This window comes from Ovis canadensis, chromosome 6, assembly GCF_042477335.2.
Source record: "Ovis canadensis isolate MfBH-ARS-UI-01 breed Bighorn chromosome 6, ARS-UI_OviCan_v2, whole genome shotgun sequence".
Classification (NCBI taxonomy): Eukaryota; Metazoa; Chordata; class Mammalia; order Artiodactyla; family Bovidae; genus Ovis; species Ovis canadensis.
This window is the reverse complement of record NC_091250.1, coordinates 120478740-120499367: the sequence shown is the minus strand read 5'-3', so window position 1 is coordinate 120499367 and position 20628 is coordinate 120478740. Positions and strand designations below refer to the sequence as shown.

The window sequence follows — 20628 nt, the reverse complement described above, 5'->3', positions numbered from 1 at the left end:
AGCAAAAACCAGGTAGTTGGAACATCAAAAGATTTCTGTTAATTAAAGAAAAAAGCAGTTATCTCAACTTAATGAACTCAGCACTTTTCTGTGTAGAGGAGGATGTAAGAATCTGGACTCATGGAAATCATTCCTTTAATATGCACCTTAACCATCTAGGGCCTGTGTCCTATTGTTTTTCATCCTGAACCCCCTCACTGCACAGTCCAGGAGGCTGGCTGCAGTGGCTGAAGACTTGATGCCTGCAGCATCCTTTGTTTACTGATATAGCTGGTGACAGCTGGCGATATTTTTTTTCATCCACACACCTATGCCTTGCCCTCTGTTTCTTTTCCTGGTCAACCTCTATTCATTGCCCGCCCCGCCCCCCCCCCCCATCTCCAGGAAGTCCTCACTGACTGTCCACCCCAACCCTACCAACCCTTGTTTGGACCATTGCTTCTGCAGAACTTTCAGAGCACCCTGCCTCAATCATGCCACTTCTCTCACTTTATAAAAATGACCAGTGTACGGACTTCCCTGGTGGTTCAGAGGTTAGGACTTTGACTTCCAGTGCTGGGGCTGCCAGCACTGGTCAGAGCTAAAATCTCTGGTCAGAGCTAAGATCCCACACGCCTCGAGGGCCAAAACCCGAAACATAAAACAGAAGCAGCATTGTAACAAATTCAGTAAAGGCTTGTTTTTTTTTTTTTAATGGCCCACATCGAAAAATCTTTTAAAGAAAATTACCAATATACCTACCTGAAGCATCCATGGGTTTCTGAGCTCCTGGAGAATGGAGACCAAAATTGAATGATAGAACAAATAACCTGCCCTTCTCCAAATTGGAGTTCAGCTTTCATGCCCATGATTCATTCAGTGTGATAGGTGAGCTTTCTCAGGCAGTAAAGAGTTGTGTAAGTAAGTAGAGGAAAGTGTTGGTTCTAATTTATGTGAAACTTCTATATGTTAGAGCTCATACTACGATTTTTCATTCTAATCGATGGAGCAGGTAGATGCAAGAGCCGTGGTCGTACTTGAAGACGCCCTCAGCCTTATTGTCAGATTTCAAAGGACAGGTCTGAGTTATTGAGTTTCTGCCCATGGTGGGGAATAAAGTCACTGGTCTTTTGTGTACTGTCGTTTCACTCCCAGGACTGTCCTACTCTGGCTCCTTTTCCTAATCACTGCTGACAGAGGAAGCACCTTGCCTTCTTAGCTAAATGAGTCACTAAGGACTCTCGTGGTGAAATGTGTGGTGCCTTTACACATGCCAAATATTCTGCGCTGGGATACAGTCACTGGAGAGTCCATCACCATGGAAAGATCTCCTAAAAGCTATTAAGAGGGGAAAAGTCTGTTTTCTACCACAGATGGAGAGGCTGTGGGCTGAGATGGGGTCAGCACAGGTTTTGGAGCAGGCTCCATCACACCCTCACCATGAAGCCTCAGCGAATCACTAAAGCCTGTGTCCTCTGCAGAGTGAGCTCATTGACCACATGCACAGTGCTGTCGGAGGTTAGTCCCTGGTGTCTTATTGTTTAGGCAGGTGGAGAGATTTGCTCATGGTTTCCATTGGTGAGAGAAGGTATCCAGACTCAGGGTTTCCGATTCTAGACCCCAAGCTCTTTCTCTCACTTTCCATCTCCTTCCATCCCTCCTTTCTTTCCTCCCTTTGTTTCTCCATCTTTCCTCCCCTCCCTTCCTTTCCTCTTCCTTCTTCTCTCTCTCTGTCTTCCTTCCTCCTCTCCTTCCCTACTTCCCTCCCTCCCACTCCCTTTCCTTTTTTCCAAAATTATTCATCAGCTACTGTGTGCTAGATACTGTGTTGAGCATCAGGGAAAATGGTGTCCAACTAGAAGTGGTTCTTGCTCTTAAGGAGTTTACAGCCTAGTGAGGGGAAAGGAACATAAACAATTTAATTAGAAAATTGTGAGAAGCTAAGGCAATAATGGATCTGCTGAAGTAAGGGCTAAGTATATTTATCTATGTGTATCTTCAGGGGCTAGGCAAAGCCCAAAGCCCATAAAATTCATATTAAAGCATAGGCTTAATGTTTATTAAAATAATTTTCTTCCTTAATCTAGATATCAAGCATAGAGGTAGGTTGAAAGCCTGTTTCCCAAGGTCTGAACTCCTGAGTTCTCAGCCTGGCTCCTCCACTAAGTTGTTTTACGATGTTTGATAAGACGTCAGACAAAGCTGTCTGAGAAGGTATAAGTTGTTAAGTTGTTAATGAATATATGGAAGGCTTGAGTTATGAAGTTCACTTTTTTTGTGCTGTGTTGTGCTTAGTCACTCAGTCACATCTGACTCTTTGTGACCCCTTGGACTGTAGCCTGCCAGGCCCCTCTATTCATGGGGATTCTCCAGGCAGGAATACTGGAGTGAGTTGCCATGCCCTCCTCCAGGGGATTTTCCCAACCCAGGGATCAAACCCAAGTCTCCTGCATTAGAGGCAGATTCTTCACCAGCTTCGCTACCAGGGAAGCCCTCACATTCCTTAAACTTCTCCAACCCAGAGATCTCCAGCTAGCTAGCCTATGGCAGAACCCAGCCCAGGTGACTTAGTTGAGGTGCTTTCAGGAACAGAATGGGAAAGGAGGAATTTCTGTGATGAGGTACTTTTTCTATATTCAATGTCTTTTCTCTGTCTCTTCCCCTTTTACATAAATTCCCATCGAACATTTGTTACAGCTGACCATAACAGAACTGTTTTGTGAGTATCTACCAGGTGCCAGGGCCTGCGCTGTACACAGCAGATAAAGAGCATCTCATTCTTACCAGAACAGTGAGACATCAGTTTCAATATCCCCATTTTATAGGAAATAAAACTGAAGGTCATGGGCACTGGAAGAAACTGGATCATCTTCCGTATCCATGGTAACAACTGCCCGTACTGCCTGGGTAGCTGATGCGTCTTCTTCAGTCCTGTGTCCTCCTTTGTTTCTTGCTGTTTAGCCATCCTGTCCACTCTATTACACTTACCTATCCCCTCTACCATAGGCTGTCATTATCACTCATTTTGAGGAGAGAAAAGGATGAGGAGAAAGAATCTGAGCTGGAGTCATACCTGGATATAAATTAGCAGTACCACTTCTAACCCATGTCATCTTGGGGTGGTGGTGGTTTAGTCACTAAGTCGTGTCTCTCTCTTGTGACCCCATGAACTGGATCCCACCAGAATCCTCTCCTCAGGGGATTTCCCAGGCAAGCATACTGGAGTGGATTGCCATTTCCTTCTCTAGGGCATCTTCCCCAGTTGGGGATGGAAACTGTGTCTCCTGCATTGCAGGGGGGATTCTTTACCATTGAGCCACTGGGGAAGCCCCTCTGTGTGATCTTAGGCAGAGTATTTAGCCCAGGGGTTGGTTTCCCCATCTGCAAAACAGAGGCAGTAAAATCACTGAATCAGGGTCAGAGCTACAGGCATGACTGATAAAGTGCCCTGGTGCCTTGCTTGGCTTTCAGTAGCGACCAGTACAGGGAGCTTCTTCCTCTCTCACCTGATTGATGGTACTTCTTCTATCACCTGATTGATGGTAACCTGTAACTGATCACCGTTTCTCTGTTCTCTCTAAGCATTTGTCCCTTTTAATCCTTCTGCCAACACTGCTGCCTTAGGCTTCCTAAGGATGTATCCTTGTTTTTCTCCTTGCTCCTGAACACTTAGTAGAACAATTAGACTCTTCACTCTGGCTTTTCAGAATCTACAAAATTTGGCCGTGGCATCCCTTTCCAATACTGTCTCCTGGAAAAGCCCCTAGGGTTTTTAGCACCCTACCCAGGAAGTAGCACAGGGGTCATCTACTTGCCCTGTTGCTTCTGTCTGCCTAGAGGGAGTCCCTGCTGGCCCTGCAACCTCTGCCTGAAGAAAGGCTGCATAAGACCAAGCCTGGTCCTCCAACCAGACATGTTTTTGAGACTGTTTCTTTGGGGCAAGGGTTGTGGCTTATGCATCTGAAATTCTCAGTACCTGGCAAATGTTTATATCTTATTGCATGACTCATTTGAAAAGACCCTCATGCTGGGAAAGATTGAAGGCAGGAGGAGAAGGGGACAACAGAGGATGAGATGGTTGGATGGCATCACTGACTCAATGGACATGAGTTTGAGAAAGCTCTGGGAGTTGGTGATGGACAGGGAGGCCTGGCGTGCTGCAGCCCATGGGTCGCAGAGTCAGACACAACTGAGTGGCTGAACTGAACTAATATCACTCAGTTTTTTAATTTCTTCCTGTGCCAGTTCTAGTAAGCCATGCCTCTCTAGAGTTATTTATTTCACTTAAATTTCAAACTTACTGTCATACATTAATTTACCATACCTCTTGTATTTTTAATATCTCTGGGATCTGTAATGATGCCTCCTTCTTCATGCCTGGTGTTGTTTATGTCTTTCCCTTGTTTTCTTCATCAATGTTTCCAGGGTTTTATTAATTTTATTGGTGGTTTCCAAGAAGTAATGATTTTATTGATCTTGTATATTGTTCATTTTTACCTATTTCATTGTGCACTTAAAAATTATTTCCCAGTTTGCCACTTAAAATGTTTTTTTTCTAATTTCTTTAGAGGTATACATGCAACATTAGATTTTAACATCATTTTTTTGTTTGTAACACTGCACTTAAGGCTATAATTTTCTTCAAAGCATTGCTTTATCTGAATCACACAAGTTTTAATATATTGTATTTTCATTATCATTCTGTTCCAATTATTTTCTAATTTCCATGGTAATTTTTGCTTTTACTCATTAGTTTTTGAGAAGTATATTTTTAAATTTCCAATTACCTGGGGATTTTCTAGTTAACATTTTGTTATTAAGGTCTAGCTTAATTTAACTGCAACCAGAATGTAACCTTCAGTCAGGTCTTGCCCATTGACCTCACATGTGTTATGTTCTTTGATGCAATTTTTCAAATTTTGCCTGTACATTTTAAAAAGATTACCAAATATAAAAGTCAAGACTCGTGAAATGAAGTGGATGTTATGATCTTGGGTTTTCTTTTGAGTTAACCTCAATAAACATCCCATATATAAAATTCTTAGTTTATTACTAGTTGCCACCATTCACTAAAAAATGTTTTTTAAGAATGTTCTGCATACGAGGCATTGAGCTAAATGTTGGAGATTCCACAGCAAGAGAAATCAGACACTGTCCTAGATTTCACAGCCCAATGGGGCAGACTGAGATTAATCAAACAATCAGCATAATAGTGTGTTATTTTAAACTAAGATAAGTGCTCTGAGGAAAATGAACACATGCTCTCTGAGATCTTATATCTAAGGAGTCTTACTTATTTGGTGCTGGAGGAGGAGCAGGTCTATTTTTCATATATCAAGCTGTAGAAAAACTAATAGGATTTGGTGTCTAGAGGGTCAGCATCAGTAATGTTTCTTATCTTATTTTGAGAGCATCACAGCCATCTGACTTCCCCCTCCTATTAATTAATACTCAGCCATCTGACTTTTTCCTGTTTGGAATACTCACTTCAGAGACTTTTTAAAATTTATTTTGGCTTGGTGGTAAAGAATCTGCCTGCCAATGCAGGAGACATGGGTTTGATCCCTGGTAAAATTGGCAAGATCCCCTTGAGAAAGAAATGGCAACCTGCTCCAGTATTCTTACCTGGAAAACCCCAAGGGCAGAGGAGCCTGGTAGGCTACAGTCCCTGGGGTCACAACCGAGTGACTAAACAACAACAACGGCATAACACAGAGATAGCAAATTGCGTTGGTCTTAGCTATCCAGTTAAATAAAATTTTACATGCGAATGTGCCTTAGTTACGGTGTGCTTAGTCGCTCAGTCGTGTCTGACTCTTTGCGACCCCCAAGGATTGTAGCCCACCAGGCTCCTTTGTCCATGAGATTTCCCAGGCAAGAATATGGAGTGTGTAGACACTCGCTTTTCCTTCCCAACCCAGGGACTGAACCTGTGATTCCTGCACTGCAGGTAGACATTACCATCTGAGCCACCAGGGAAGTTGAGAACCACCCAAATCAAGCTATGAAACTTTGCCAGCATGTGAAAGTTTGCCATAGATGTAACAATGGGAAAATACTCTTTCATGTTTGGCTTCTTTCAATTAACAGTGTCTTTGAGATTCATCTGTTGTACTTCAGAAGTTTTTTTTTTTCTTTTCATGGCTGTGTACTATTCTGATATATGAATATGCTATAGTTTATTCAATCATTTTCCTATGGATGGACAGTTGGGTTGCCTATAATTTAGGGCTGTTATTATTGAGGCTGATGTGAATTTTCTTGTCTGTGGTGAATATATGCACTCGTGTCTCTTGGGCAACTTACACTTCATGGGGTTCTGTTGAAAGAAGTGTAATATGCAAAGTATATAGTGTGTGCAAGGATATTGCAAGTCCAAATGCTATATTGCCTGTGAGTGGTTGCCTTGCTTGTTTATTATTCTGAGATTAGAAGAAGGAAATTGCAGGCTTTGTGTTCCAGAGTTGATGTTTGATCTCATCAGGCCTTCCCGTCTGTTACTGATGCAGACACTGAACCCAGAGAGAGAATATAACCTTCCCGGGACCACACTTCAAACTTACAAATGGTTCATCTCACAAGATTACTGTTTTGTAAGCCAGAGACTGGCTTTCATAAACATGTGTGAAATTCAATAGACTGAACCTGTTGTCTTAGACAGGGTGTAGACATATTGACAGGGTGTCCAGGCCTGGAATCTCAGGAGAAGGACCTGAGGTTTTCTAGGGGTTGGGAGCATACAGCGGGGAGGAGTTTGGTATGTAAAAGAGCAGCCCCAAGGTGAATGCTTACTGAAGGCCCTCCCGTCCCAGTCCCATCCCTCCCATCCCTTTCCTGCTTCCCCATGCAATAACCCAGCTGTACCCTTTGGTTGCAAAGAATCGGACATGATTTAGCAACTGAGCATGCACACATGCATTCTTCAGTGCAGACTTAGAGCATCTCTATTCTCTGAGTGTTCAGCCAAGCTCATGCCTCAGCTTTTCTCTCCATAGTGTCTGAACACCTTTCATTACTTTTTCTAACTTTAAGCCCCAGGTCAGACATCCTGTGCCACTAGTAACTAACTCTCTCATTGAGTTCCTGCAGCCTCGTATGAGCTGAGCTTGGCCTGGACTCAATGGATCTGCTCCTCTGAGATAAGCCCCACATGCCCCAAGAACCCTGACCTCCTAGAGTGTATTATGCAATCATGCTTCCTGTCTTATTTCCTGGTGAGGTTCTGAACTTTGTGAGGGTGGGAATTATACCTGCCTTCACCCCCACAATCCTTGACACCTCACATGGGGCTTCGCACAGGGGAGGATGAAACTATGAAAGGTGAATAAGAACACCCTAACCCTAACCCTAACCCTTATGGCAGAAAGTGAAGACGAACTAAAAAGCCTCTTGATGAAAATAAAAGAGAAGAGTGAAAAAGCTGGCTTAAAGCTCAACATTCAGAAAATGAACATCATGGCATCCGGTCCCATCACTTCATGGGAAATAGATGGGGAAACAGTGGAAACAGTGTCAGACTTCATTTTTGGGGGGCTCCAAAATCACTGCAGATGGTGATTGCAGCCGTGAAATTAAAAGACGCTTACTCCTTGGAAGAAAAGTTATGACCAACCTAGATAGCACATTCAAAAACAGAGACATTACTTTGCCAACTAAGGTCCGTCTAGTCAAGGCTATGGTTTTTCTTGTGGTCATGTATGGATGCGAGAGTTGGACTGTGAAGAAGGCTGAGCGCCGAAGAATTGATGCTTTTGAACTGTGGTGTTGGAGAAGACTCTTGAGAGTCCCTTGGACTGCAAGGAGATCCAACCAGTCCATTGTGAAGGAGATCAGCCCTGGGATTTCTTTGGAAGGAATAATGCTAAAGCTGAAACTCCAGTACTTTGGCCACCTCATGTGAAGAGTTGACTCATTGGAAAAGACTCTGATGCTGGGAGGGATTGGGGGCAGAAGGAGAAGGGGACAACCGAGGATGAGATGGATGGATGGCATCACTGACTCGATGGACGTGAGTCTGAGTGAACTCCGGGAGTTGGTGATGGACAGGGAGGCCTGGCGTGCTGCGATTCATGGGGTCGCAAAGAGTCAGACATGACTGAGCAACTGAACTGAACTGAACTGAACTGAGAATAAGTAAATGAATGAATGAGTGAATGGATGAATGAGTGAATGAGTGCAAACTGCTGCTCAGAACATGACAGCTCCTCTCCGCTTCACCATCACCTTCCTCTGACCACCATGGTCTCAACCCTAAGTGGTCTCCTTCCCCTCCTTGGCCCCTCTGCAGTCTCCTTGCAACACAGCAGCCAGGGGGGGTCCTTTGACCTCGTACCATGTCGTTGCTCAGAATCCTTCAGTGCCTTCCATCTCATTTAAACTCTATGTGGGTGAAGAGTGTGAGCCCTGGGGTCAGACTTCCTGAGTCCAAATCCAGGCTCCTTGGCTTTGGCTGTGCAACTCTGCCCCACTGCTTCACCTCTCTGTGCCTACAGATGGGCTTGTGCAGAATTCATAGAAAGCACTAAGGACAGTGCCCAAATAAGGTCAGTATTAGGTGGTGAGGATCAAGTCAGAGGAGAGAAACAAAAACGGTGATGGTATTGTGAAGTGACACAGCCCTGGGGATAAAAGCGCAGGCCATCCAGTGCTGGGCTCAAGTCCTCGTTCTGCCACTTAGCAGCTGTGTGACCTTGGGCAGGTTATAGAACCAAGTCTCAGTTTCCTCATAGTGTATTGAGAGAACAAAAGTTCACCCTTCTAGTTTTTAAGTGACCTACATTGTTTGCTTGGGACAATCAGGAGAGGCTTCCCGGAGGAGGCGCTATTTGATCTGCACCTGCTGGAGGAGCAGGAGCTCTTTAGGCTGTGAAGTTTGAAAAGATCTAGAAAGGGAGAGAAGTGCAGGTAACAGCAGGGAGCTGGGGCAGTGAATGTCCTGTGGGGAGGAAAGACATCCTCATGTGTCAGACACGTGAGAGGTGGATCTCCCATCTAGAGAGGTTGCCTGGGTTGCAAGGTGGTTTCTTGGGAAATAAACTCTGAAGTGGAAATCAGCAAGCAAGGGGTCGGTAGGGAGCCTAATTAGCAAGCGCCCTGGGGCTTGGCATCGGGAGAAGGAAGAGATGGGAGGAGGCAGGGTGAACACAGGAGCACTTGGTCCCGGTGGTGTCTCAATGAGGCCTTGGATGACCCCGTGGGGTATTTTGAAGCTGACCAGCTCTTTAGAGTTATCCTGAGTGGGGATTTCGGACCAGGCTTCTCTACCCTCAGGCTGATCAGGTGGTGGCTGTGGGCTGCCCCAGGAAGGAGGGGGTGACCTTGGCCAAGGCAGTTTTCTTTAGCTGAGGCAATTCTAATTCAGTTGAGGGCTGTCTACCCTCAGCCCTCCCAGCCGGGGCAGAGGTGAGCCTGCCGTCTTATTCAGGGTGGCTCGCACCCCCATCATGGCAGGCTGACCCTGTATGTGAAGATCTGTGTGTCTCTTTATGAGGTTTGGAGCTTGTCCTTCAGGCTGCACAGGGTCATCTGTGCACATGGAAAAGACATGCATTCAGATGTGTATCTGTATGTGTGCAGTAGCCTGGGCAGAGACGAGGGAGGCGGAGAGATCCGCTGGGAAGCTTATCACTTCATTCCAGGTGAGCAATGATGAGACTCTTAGCAAAGATAGAGGCAATGGGGACATGAAAGATTTCAGGGTAAATGACAGTAATCACAGTCATCATTTATTCAACCCCTGCCACAGAGCTGGCCCTTTAACCTATTGTTATCAACCTCCACAGCAGTTGTGCAAAGCATGCATTTTTATACAGAATCAGATGGAGGATCAGAGAGGTTAAGTCACTTGCCTAAAATCACACAGTGATAAAGAACAGAGCCAGAAATGAAACTCAATTTTGTCAGACTTAAAATTCTGCACCCAGGACAGCTTCCAAAACAGTGGATGCTCAGAACACTAGTCGTCCTTAGTATTGTAGCTAATCACAGCTATTGCCATCTTAATATGGATAAGATGAAGGCCTGGGTAGCAGATCTGCATTTTGTTAGCAGAAAAAGCACGGAGGATTGCTGACAGCTATGGTGATCTTGACAGTATTAGGGGAAGACATATTCAAATGCAATTAAAAACCGCAAATATAATAATCAAATGTAAATGAACAGCAGCCAACAATTACTGATGCATATACAATTAGCACATATGGTAATTTAGCAGGAGGCACAACTCGCTCCATTTCATTGCCTCTAACAAATTGCTGATGCCCCGCCTCCCCACTCCCCCCTTCCCCTCCTCTTCGCTGCTAACAATTCCTCTCTGTGTTTGTCGACGCTCTCTGTTGGCAGACAAGAGTCTAATTAGCTGGACTCTCCCAGAGCCAGGATGCATCTAGCTGTGGCTCAGAAGAGGAGCTGGCTCCACAGCCTGCCTGGGGCTGATGGGAGGAGCAATCAGAGAACTTTGTGTCCTTTCTCTTTTGCTGATAAGTGATGCTGTTTATGGAAACTGTTGATCATCTTCTAGAACAAACACCTACTAAGCAGCCACTGTGTGCCCAGCCCTGTGCTGGGTACCAGGAGGATAGAGGTTCACACCTTCATTTATCTCCCTGTCATTCCCTGGCAACCTGCTCCATGTCAGCATCTGGACACAAGGAGGAATAAAACAGGCTGATGTCTTTTGGAAACTCACAATCTTTCAGAGAGAAATAGAAAAGCATATAGGTAATTTCCACACGGCATGCTGTGTCGCAGTAGAGGTAGGGTTCAGTCCAGGGCTGTGTGTGCAGCGCACCTTCCAAGGGTTTGGGCTGCCTATAATTAGATCCCGGATCCTCTTCTTATGAGCTAGGTGACAGGGGCCACATCACTTGTGCTCTCCATGCATTTTTATAGAGATAGTATTAACATAGACTCACAAAGGTGGTTGTGAAGATTAAGCGAGTCAGTGCTTGCAAAGCCCTTGGCCCAGCACCTAGCACACGGCAAGCTCTCAGTAAATGTGAGTGAGCTATGGTTGATCCTTATGGCTGCTCTTGGAACTCAGAGGAGGGAAGGGCTGCCCTTCTGCTCTGGGATTGCCGAGTTCAGGAAGGGCAAGAGAAAGCCTGGGGAAATGTCATGAATTGAGCTAGTATTGTGGAAGGAACACCCTCTGCCTGTTACTGGATGATGCCATAACCTCTTTGAGTCTCCCTTTTTGCATCTGGAAAGTGTAGATAAGAGTACAGTCAATCTTCATTATTTATGGATCCCATATTTGCAAAGTTACCATCTCGCAAAAATTTATTCGAAAGCCTCAAATCAATCCTCATGGCACTTTCGTGGTCATCTGTGGACATGCGCAGAGCCCCAAAATAATTGGGTCACCAGATATGTGTGTTCCCAGGTGAGGTTGGACAAGACTGCCTTGTTCCAGCTCTTACACTGCGGCATGTGTCCTTTCTACAACCACATTTTTATGCTTTTTGTTGTTGCTGTTGGTGTTTTAAATGGCCACCAAACCTAGTGCTGAACTGCCGTCTAGTATTCCTAATCTCAAGGCTGTGATGTGCCTTATGGAGAAAATATATATGCTAGGTAAGTTTCATTCAGATATGAGTTACAGTGCTGTTGGCTGTGAGTTCACTGTTAACTAATCAATAAGATACATCAAGCAAGTTGTCTTTAACAGAAACACACACAAAGCAAGGATATTGATTGGTTGATAGAATGTTGTGACCAGAGGCTCATAGGAGCCTAGCTTGTAGGACCACTGGTTTGCTAGTCACTAATCCAGTTTTCACAGCAACTTCATCCAACAAAGCTTCATGAACAGTTAGAATCGACTGTGTCTTTTCTGCAAGAATTTTATTAGGACTAGCATTGTGTTAAAGCACTCAGCACAGTGCCTGGTACACAGTAGGCTCTCAGAACGTCTACTTAAATCACGGCAGTTTTATACATGATGAAGCTGAGGCCTAAAGAGCTGAATGGAGTTCATGATCACTCCCAAGTGGTTGATGTCTAAATTGTCGTTGGAATCACACCCTGGAAAAGATTAAAAATGAAATAAAACAAGTCTTTGAAAATATTAAAGAGTTGCAGTCAGAGTATAATCTGACTATAATGAAATCAAACTGGAAATCAATAACAGAAAAACACTCAAATACCTGAAACTTAGATAACAAACTCCTATATAATAAAGCATCAGCTAAGAGGTATCAGATTTTTAAAAAATGGGTTTAACTGACTGGAAATGGAAATAAAATACATCAAAATATGTGTGAAACAAAGCAATGTTGAGAGGTAAACTAATAGCATTAAATGCTTCATTAGAAACAAAAAATTTCATATCAGCACGTTTCTACTTCAAGAAGCTAGAAAAAGAAGAGCAAACTAAACCCAAACAAAGGAAGGAAATAACAGAGGTAAGAATAGAAATCAACAATATTGCAAATAGGAAAACTGTAGAGAAAAAAAATTTTAAGCTGGTTCTTTGATATGATCTATAAAATTAAAAAACCTCCAGACAGACCGACAAAGATGAAGAGAGAAGAAACGAATCATGCAGATCAGGAATGAAACAGAGATGATCAGTAAGGATCTTGCAGCGTTAAAAGGTTAGTAAGGGAATGCTTTGGTCAGCTTTATACTCAGAATACATTCAACATCTTAGAAGACATGGAACAGTTCCTTGAAAACCCCAAACTGTTAAAACTTAACTAATATGACATAGATTATCTGAACCATTAAAGAAATTGAGTTTGTAACTTAAGTACTCTTAATAAAAAATCTCCATAGTCAGGAAGTTTCACTGGAGAATTCTACCAAACAGTAAAGAAGAATTAACACCAGGAATTCCCTGGTGGTCCAGTGCTTAGGACTCTGTGCTTCTGTTGCAGGGAGCGTAAGTTCAGTCCCTGGTTGGGGAACTAAGATCCTATAAGCCACATAGTGTGGCCAAAAAAAGAGAAAACTTAGCATCAACTTTATATAGTCTCTTTCGGATAATAGAAGAGAGTAGAACATTCCCAACTCATCTTAAAAAAGCCAGTATTACCTGATACCCAAACCAGACAAAGATAGTACCAATCCCCCCTCAAAAGAAAGCTATATAACAGTATTTTTCATGAATATACACCTGAAAATCCACAACAAAATATTACCAAATTGAATCCAACAATCTATAGAGTCATACTCTACAAGCAACTGGGATTTATCCATGATACACAAGGTTCAACCTTCAGCATTGTTAGTCAATGTAATCTACCATATTCATAGTCTAAATTAAAAAGCCATATAGTCATATCTATTGATTCAGAAACAGCATTTGATAAAACCCCATACTCATTAATAATAAAATCTATCAACATTTTAGGAATAGAGGGAAAACACTCAACTTGATAAAAACATCTACAAAAAAATCAACAGCTAAGTTCACACTTATGGTGAACACTTGCAGAAATATAGCCACAAATGTGCTCAACTAATTTCTTTTTACTAAGATCAAAAGCATTTCAATGGAGGAAAGATAGCGTTTCAACAAATAATGCTGGAGCAACTGGAGATTCATGGTCAAATGGAAAAAAGACTTAAACCTAAACCTTACATGTTATACAGAAGTTACCTGAAAATGAATCATGTAAATGTAAAACCATAAAATTTATTTAAAAAATTAAGGAGAAAATCTTCAGGATCAAAGACTTGGTGAAGAATTCCTAGACTTGACATCAAAAGCAAGCTCAAAACACTTGATAAAATTGACTTCATTGAAATTTGAAATGTTCTCTGTACAAAAGCTTCTAGAAGAAAGTATTTGCAAATCACACATTTGACAAAGAACAATTATCTAGAGTAGATAGCAGTAAAAAAAAAATCCACTTTAAAAATTAGCAAGAGGCATGAGTAGTCATTTCACTGAAGAGGATACACAGATGTCAAATAAGCACATGAAAAATGTTTCAACATCGTTAGCCATGAGGGAAATGCAGACTTAAACTGCAGTGTTAAATCATGCTACATCTATCAGAATGACTAAAATTTAGAAACTGTGACAACACCAAATGCTGGTGAGAACGTGGAGAAATTGGATCATTCGTTCACTGCTGGTGGGAATATGAAATGATACAGCTGCTCTGTAAAACTTTCTCAGTGTTGCAGTTTCTTATAAATCTGATCTTTGAATTGCCGTGTGACTCAGCAATTGCACTCTCCAGAATGAATCCTAGAGAAATGAAAACTTATACATTTGCACAAAACCTAATCATAGGGACTTCCCTGGTGGTTCAGGGGTTTAGAATCCATCTTGCAATGCAGGTCTGATCCCTGGTGGGGAACTAAGATCTCAAATGCCAACAAGCAGCTAAGCCCATGTGCCATGACTACTGAGCCCGTGCATTGCAACTGGCGAGCTGTGCACTTCAGTGAAAGATCCCTCATGTTGCAACAGAGATTCCCGTGCCACAGCTAAGACCCGAAACAGCCAAATAAATAAATACTTAAAAAACCCTAATCATAGCAACTTAATTGGCAATAGCCAAATGCTAAAAATCAGTACAGGTGTAATTCAATGGGTGAGTGGTTAAATAAACTGCTGTACATGAATAGCGTGGAATATGACTCAGCAGTCAAAAGAAAAGTATACAACTTGGATGAATCTCTGGAGAATTGTTGTGAATGAGAAAAGCCACTTCCAAAAGGTTGTGTTATGATTCCATTTGTATAACCTTTTTTGAAAAAAAATTTTAGAAATGGAGAGCAGATTAGAAGCTTGCACAGTGGAGCATGAGAGGATGGAGGTGAGTGTACAAAGGACAATGCCAGGGATTCTAGTGGTGGTGGGGTGGCTCAGACGGTAAAGCATCTGTCTGCAATGCGGGAGACCCGGGTTCGATCCCTGGGTCGGGAGGATCCCCTGGAGAGGGCAATGGCAATCCACTCCAGCACTCTTGCCTGGAAAATCCCATGGACAGAGGTGCCTGATAGGCTACAGTCCATGGGGTCGCAAAGAGTCGGACACGACTGAGCGACCTTACTTTGGAACTTTTCAGTATCTTGACTGTGATAGTGGATTCAGGGACCCACATGTATGATAAAATTATATAGAACTAAATGTTGCTGCTGCTAAGTCGCTTCAGTCGTGTCCGACTCTGTGCGACCCCACGGACTGCAGCCCACCAGGCTCCCCCATCCCTGGGATTCTCCAGGCAAGAACACTGGAGTGCGTTGCCATTTCCTTCTCCAATACATGAAAGTGAAAAGTGAAAGGGAAGTCGCTCAGTTGTGTCTGACTGTAGCGACCCCATGGACTGCAGCCAACCAGGCTCCTTCGTCCATGGGAACTAAATGCACACACCTATAAATACAAAGTAAAGCTGAGGAAATATGATTAAGATGGGAGGCTTGCATCCGTGTCAATTCCAGGTTGTTGTATTGTATAACAGTTTTGTTACTATTTGTGGGAAACTGGGTTAAGGGTACATTCATTCTCCCTGAATTATTCCTTAGAATCCCATATAAGTCTAAAAATATTTTAATAAGACTTTCAATTAAAAATGGCAGAAGTCACCTAAAGATAGAAATTGAATTTTCTGGAGAAGGTTTCTTCTGGATTTGTATTGTATTGAGGAGGAGCTATTTGAATTCAAGAAGATTTGGAGCTTGGGACATCAAAGACTGAGCTTTGCTTAAGAAAGAAGGTCGGATTATGTCCTAGATCTGTAATCTTAATGAAATTATGGTGAAATCTGCACTCTTTTTTCATGCCCATTCAATACAGCTGCACTGTGTCATATCCATGACACCAAATGTCCTCTTTTCTTTCTTTATGAGCCATGTATGCACGACTTTGTTCGTTTTATGTTTAGTTAATATATGTGTTCACTTGATCTTGGCATGATCAAGTGACGTTGATCACTGCTGAAATTATTTTCTATGTTTGTTTATTTGTGATCTCCCCCTCCTGAATGAATGCTCTGGAAGACAGGGTTTTGCCCATTTTCTGAAGTGATGTATTCTTATCTATTATCCAGAACTGTGACCAGCACATAGTTTGGGCGATTTCATTATTTTTCAATTTTCCTGTTGTTGTTGTTTTTTTTGGGGGGGGAGGGTTGTTATTATTCTCAAGTTCTTCTTATTTTTTACTTATAGCTTCTATTCCTTATTTTTTCTTTAAACAATTTGAAAAATAATTATCTGCAGCTCCCTTTCATATTGTTCCTTTAAGTCCGTTTATTGAGAGGCTAATTCTTTTCTTAAACATCTGACGTGTGGTTAACGTTTTTGTCAGAGAATTCATCTTCAGCCAATTTTCTGTGTCACCTTGACTGCAGAAGCATTTCACCTTTTCTTCTGCTAGGTTCTGTTTCCACTAGTCAGGCCAGTTTTTCTGTTAAATGCCTATCAGATGGATGGTATGAATTTCGCCTTCCCACCACATTTGATACAGACTTGCAATTTTTGTTTCTTGTGTGGGTGATTTTTCCCACCATTTCCCAGGGTGGATGGCAAGGTTTTCTTGTAGTTCCCCGGGTGTGCAGAAGCTGTTTTAAATATGTTTGTCACTGATCAAACATATAGTCCTTCAAGGCTCCCTGCTTCAAGAAATGCTTCCTGTTCTTCCACTTATCTGGGTCCAACCCCCACCTCCATTCTCCACTTGGGTTGACTCTTCCTCACCTCTAAGACCTGTATCCATCTTTGAGTGTTTGACTTCATCTCACACTCACTTCTCTGACTAAGAGATCCCTCCTGATTTCTGCATCTGCCTTCTGTAACTTTTTCTCTCTCAACTATGAATAGATTATTTAGCTTTTTTGTTTTTTTTTTGGTTATCTTTTATTCAGAATGTCCATATCCTTGGAGTGAGAGAGCATTCACCTCCCTTCACCTCAGTGCCCCAGACTCTCATCCTACGGGTATACTTCTTACTGGAGGCTCTCAGCCCCTAAACTAGAGACTGCCAGCCAAAACCTCAAATGTCCAAACCCGCAATGTGTCCCTAAGCCAAGCAATCCATCCAGAAGTCAGACCTGAGAGAAGAATAAGCCTGAGTCAAATGTGGAAGGATGGCTATTCAAGGGTAACTTATTCATAGGGACCAAAAGCCAGTGAAAGGAATTATTGGTTGTCTCTGGCTTATACTCAGTCCCTGCAGACTTGAGTGGGCTTCCCAGGTGGCTCAAAGGGTGAAGAATCTGCCTGCAGTGCAGGAGACACAGGAGATGTGGGTTTGATCCCTGGGTTGAGAAGATCCCCTGGAGGAGGGCATGGCAACCCATTCCAGTATTCTTGCCTGGAGAATCCCGTGAATGAGCCTGATGGACTGTAATCCATCGTGTCACAAAGAGCTGGACACGACTGAAATGACTGAGCACACACACACACATGCACACACACACGCACACACACACACGCACACACACACACAGTCTTGAGTGGACAGTGTTTCCTGAACTGACCTGTGCCAGACGGCTTGGCACATTACCACACGCTGGAAAGTAGGGAGTGATCAGTAGAGCATGTCTTTGAATGGAATGGCTTAGTTCTTTTCTTTTTCCCAAATCTAGCTACACACATCTTTTTTTTTTTTTTTTGCAGATGCATTTTTTTTTAATTTTTTTTTAATTTTAGTTTTTTATTTTTTAAATTTTAAAATCTTTAATTCTTACATGCATTCCCAAACATGAACCCCCCTCCCACCTCCCTCCCCATAACAACTTTCTGGGTCATCCCCATGCACCAGCCCCAAGCATGCTGCATCCTGCGTCAGACATAGACTGGCGATTCAATTCACATGATAGTATACATGTTAGAATGTCATGAGTGAAGTATGCCAGAAAGAAAAACACCAATACAGTATACTAACACATATATATGGAATTTAGGAAGATGGCAATGACGACCCTGTATGCAAGACAGGGAAAGAGACACAGATGTGTATAACGGAATTTTAGCTACACACATCTTAAGTGTACTGTTAAATTAGATACATTAATTAGTTTAATCAGTTCTGACAAAAGTATCCATGTAACCCACGTTCTTATCAACATGTTGTTGTTCAGTTGCTAACAAAGAACATAATGATCATTCCCAGATTTTTTTTGTGCACTTTCCTTGTCAGTCTCCATCTCTGCTTTCCAGAAAATCCCTGTTCTTATGTCCATCACCATCGTTTCACTTGGCCTAGTAGAATTTCATATGAATGGAAAGCTCATGCCTGGCTTTCAAGCACTGTTTTTGAGATTTAGCCCTCTCATTCAAGGGGCTTCCCTGAATGAGAAGTGGTAAAGAACCTGCCTGCCAGTGCAGGAAATGAAAAAGATGCCGGTTTGATCCCTAGGTCAGGAAGATCCCCTGGAAGGAAATAGAAACTCACTCTGGTATGAGTCGGACACTACTGAATGACTGAACTGAACTGGTATTCATGCCTGAGAAATCCCATGGACATAGGGGCCTGGCGGGCTATAGTCCATGGGGTTGCAAAGAGCTGGACAAGAATGAGTGCGCACACACACACACACACACACACACACACACACACATCATTCATAAGGGCTTCCCAGGGGGCACTAGTGGTAAAGAATCTGCCTGGCAATGCAGGAGACACAAGCGATGAGGGTCCAATCCCTGGATTGGGAAGATCTCCTGGAGGAGGTCGTAGTAACCCACTTCAGTATTCTTGCCTAGAAAATTCCATGGACAGAGGAGCCTGGGAGGCTACAGTCCATGGGGCTGCAAAGAGTCAGACACAACTGAGCGGGCTCTGCACCCATATCATTTGTTGAGAACATGTAATTCATTCTTTCTTCTTACTGTGTAGTGTTCTACTATGTGAAAATACCACATTGATTATCCATTCTCTGATTGATAGACATTTGCTGTTTCCAGTTTGGGACTATTATGAGGAAGGCTACTATGGATATTCTTATATAGGTCTTTTTGTGAACATATACTTCGGTTTCTATTGGGTAAACACTTTGGGAAAAGTTGAATTGTTTAACTTTATAAGAACCTGCCAAAGAGTTTTCCAAAGTTATCAAATTTGTTGCTCCCTAACAAGGTCTGTCTAGTCAAGGCTATGGTTTTTCCTGTGGTCATGTATGGATGTGAGAGTTGGACTGTGAAGAAAGCTGAGCACCGAAGAATGGATGCTGTTGAACTGTGGTGTTGGAGAAGACTCTTGAGAGTCCCTTGGACTGCAAGGAGATCCAACCAGTCCATTGTGAAGGAGATCAACCCTGGGATTTCTTTGGAAGGGATGATGCTAAAGCTGAAATTCCAGTACTTTGGCCACCTCATGCGAAGAGTTGACTCACTGAAAAAGACTCTGATGCTGGGAGAGATTGAGGGCAGGAGGAGAAGGGGATGACTCGATGGACGTGAATCTGAGTAAACTCTTGGAGTTGGTGATGGACAGGGAGGCCTGGTGTGCTGCGATTCACGGGGTCACAAAGAGTCGGACACGACTGAGCGACTGAACTGAACTGAACTGAATGACAACGTAGAGCTTCTCTGGTGGCTCAGATGGTAAAGAATATTCTTTATGCAGGAAGATCCCCTGGAGAAGGGAGTGGCTACTCACTCCAGTATTCTTGCCTGGAGAATCCCATGGACATAGGAGCCTGGTGGGCTACAGTCCATGGGGTCTCAAATAATTGGACACGATTAAGTGACTAACACTTCCACTTTCAGTGGCAATTTATGAGTCCTTGTTGCTCCACAACATTTTCAACATTTGGAGCTGCCAGCCTTTTAAATTATAGCCATTCCAGTCAATGTGTACAGGCATTTCTTTGTGATTTTAATATCCTTTTTTTTTCTGATAATTAATGATGTTGGGAACTTTTCATCTACTTATTAGCATTTATATATCTTTTTTGTGAGGTGTCTGCCCATGTCTTTTGCATTTTTAAAATTGAGTTGTTTTTTAATTATTATTGAGTTGTAGGGGTTCTTTATAAAATCTGGATGAAAATGCTTTGTCATTTTTACACTGTGGATATTTTAGCCCAGCCTGTGACTTGCTTTCCATTTTCTTTGTGGTATCGTTAGTAAGTAAAGATTTTAGTTTGGATGAACAGCAGTTGATCAGTCTTTTTTATGTTCATTGCTTTTTATCCCCTAAGGATTCTTACTTCTCCCATCACAGAGAGAGCTTTCAGTGTTTCTTCTAGAAAATATATTCAACTTGTATATCTATTTTCTGCTTCAAATTATCTTTGGTGTATGATAAGAGGTAGTTATTGATATTCCTGTTATTTCATGTGGATAACCAGTTGTTCTCATTCTAAATGTTAGAAAAACTTTAAAGACTTTCTTTGGTCCTTTTTAGAATCTGAGAAATGATGCGAAAGAGACGTCTTAGAATTACACCACCTGAAAAGTGAGATTATTTCGGTGGTTGGTTGCCTCCTAAGAAGAGTTGAAATTTCCTTCTAAGGAAATGTTGATTCTTTGGATGTTCTGATCTGGCTGTAAGCATGGCCTCCTGCAGGTCCCAGATAAACATCCTTGGGCATAGAGATACAGATACTGGAGGTTAGAAGTACCTCTGGGCTAACTGACATGGTAGGGTCCAACGTCTATGGGTAGGCTTTAACACATTTGCTGTAGAGAACTATAGTGCAAGCGCCCTGAATCATACCATGATCATCATGATGTTTCTAAGAT

At 42.6% G+C, this 20628-nt stretch overlaps 1 protein-coding gene across 5 annotated transcripts in view; it reads left to right on the top strand.

Moving 5' to 3' along the window:
• Window positions 1-20628, top strand: part of STK32B (serine/threonine kinase 32B) — a 389829-nt gene that overhangs the window by 193371 nt on the left and 175830 nt on the right. The window lies entirely within an intron of this gene.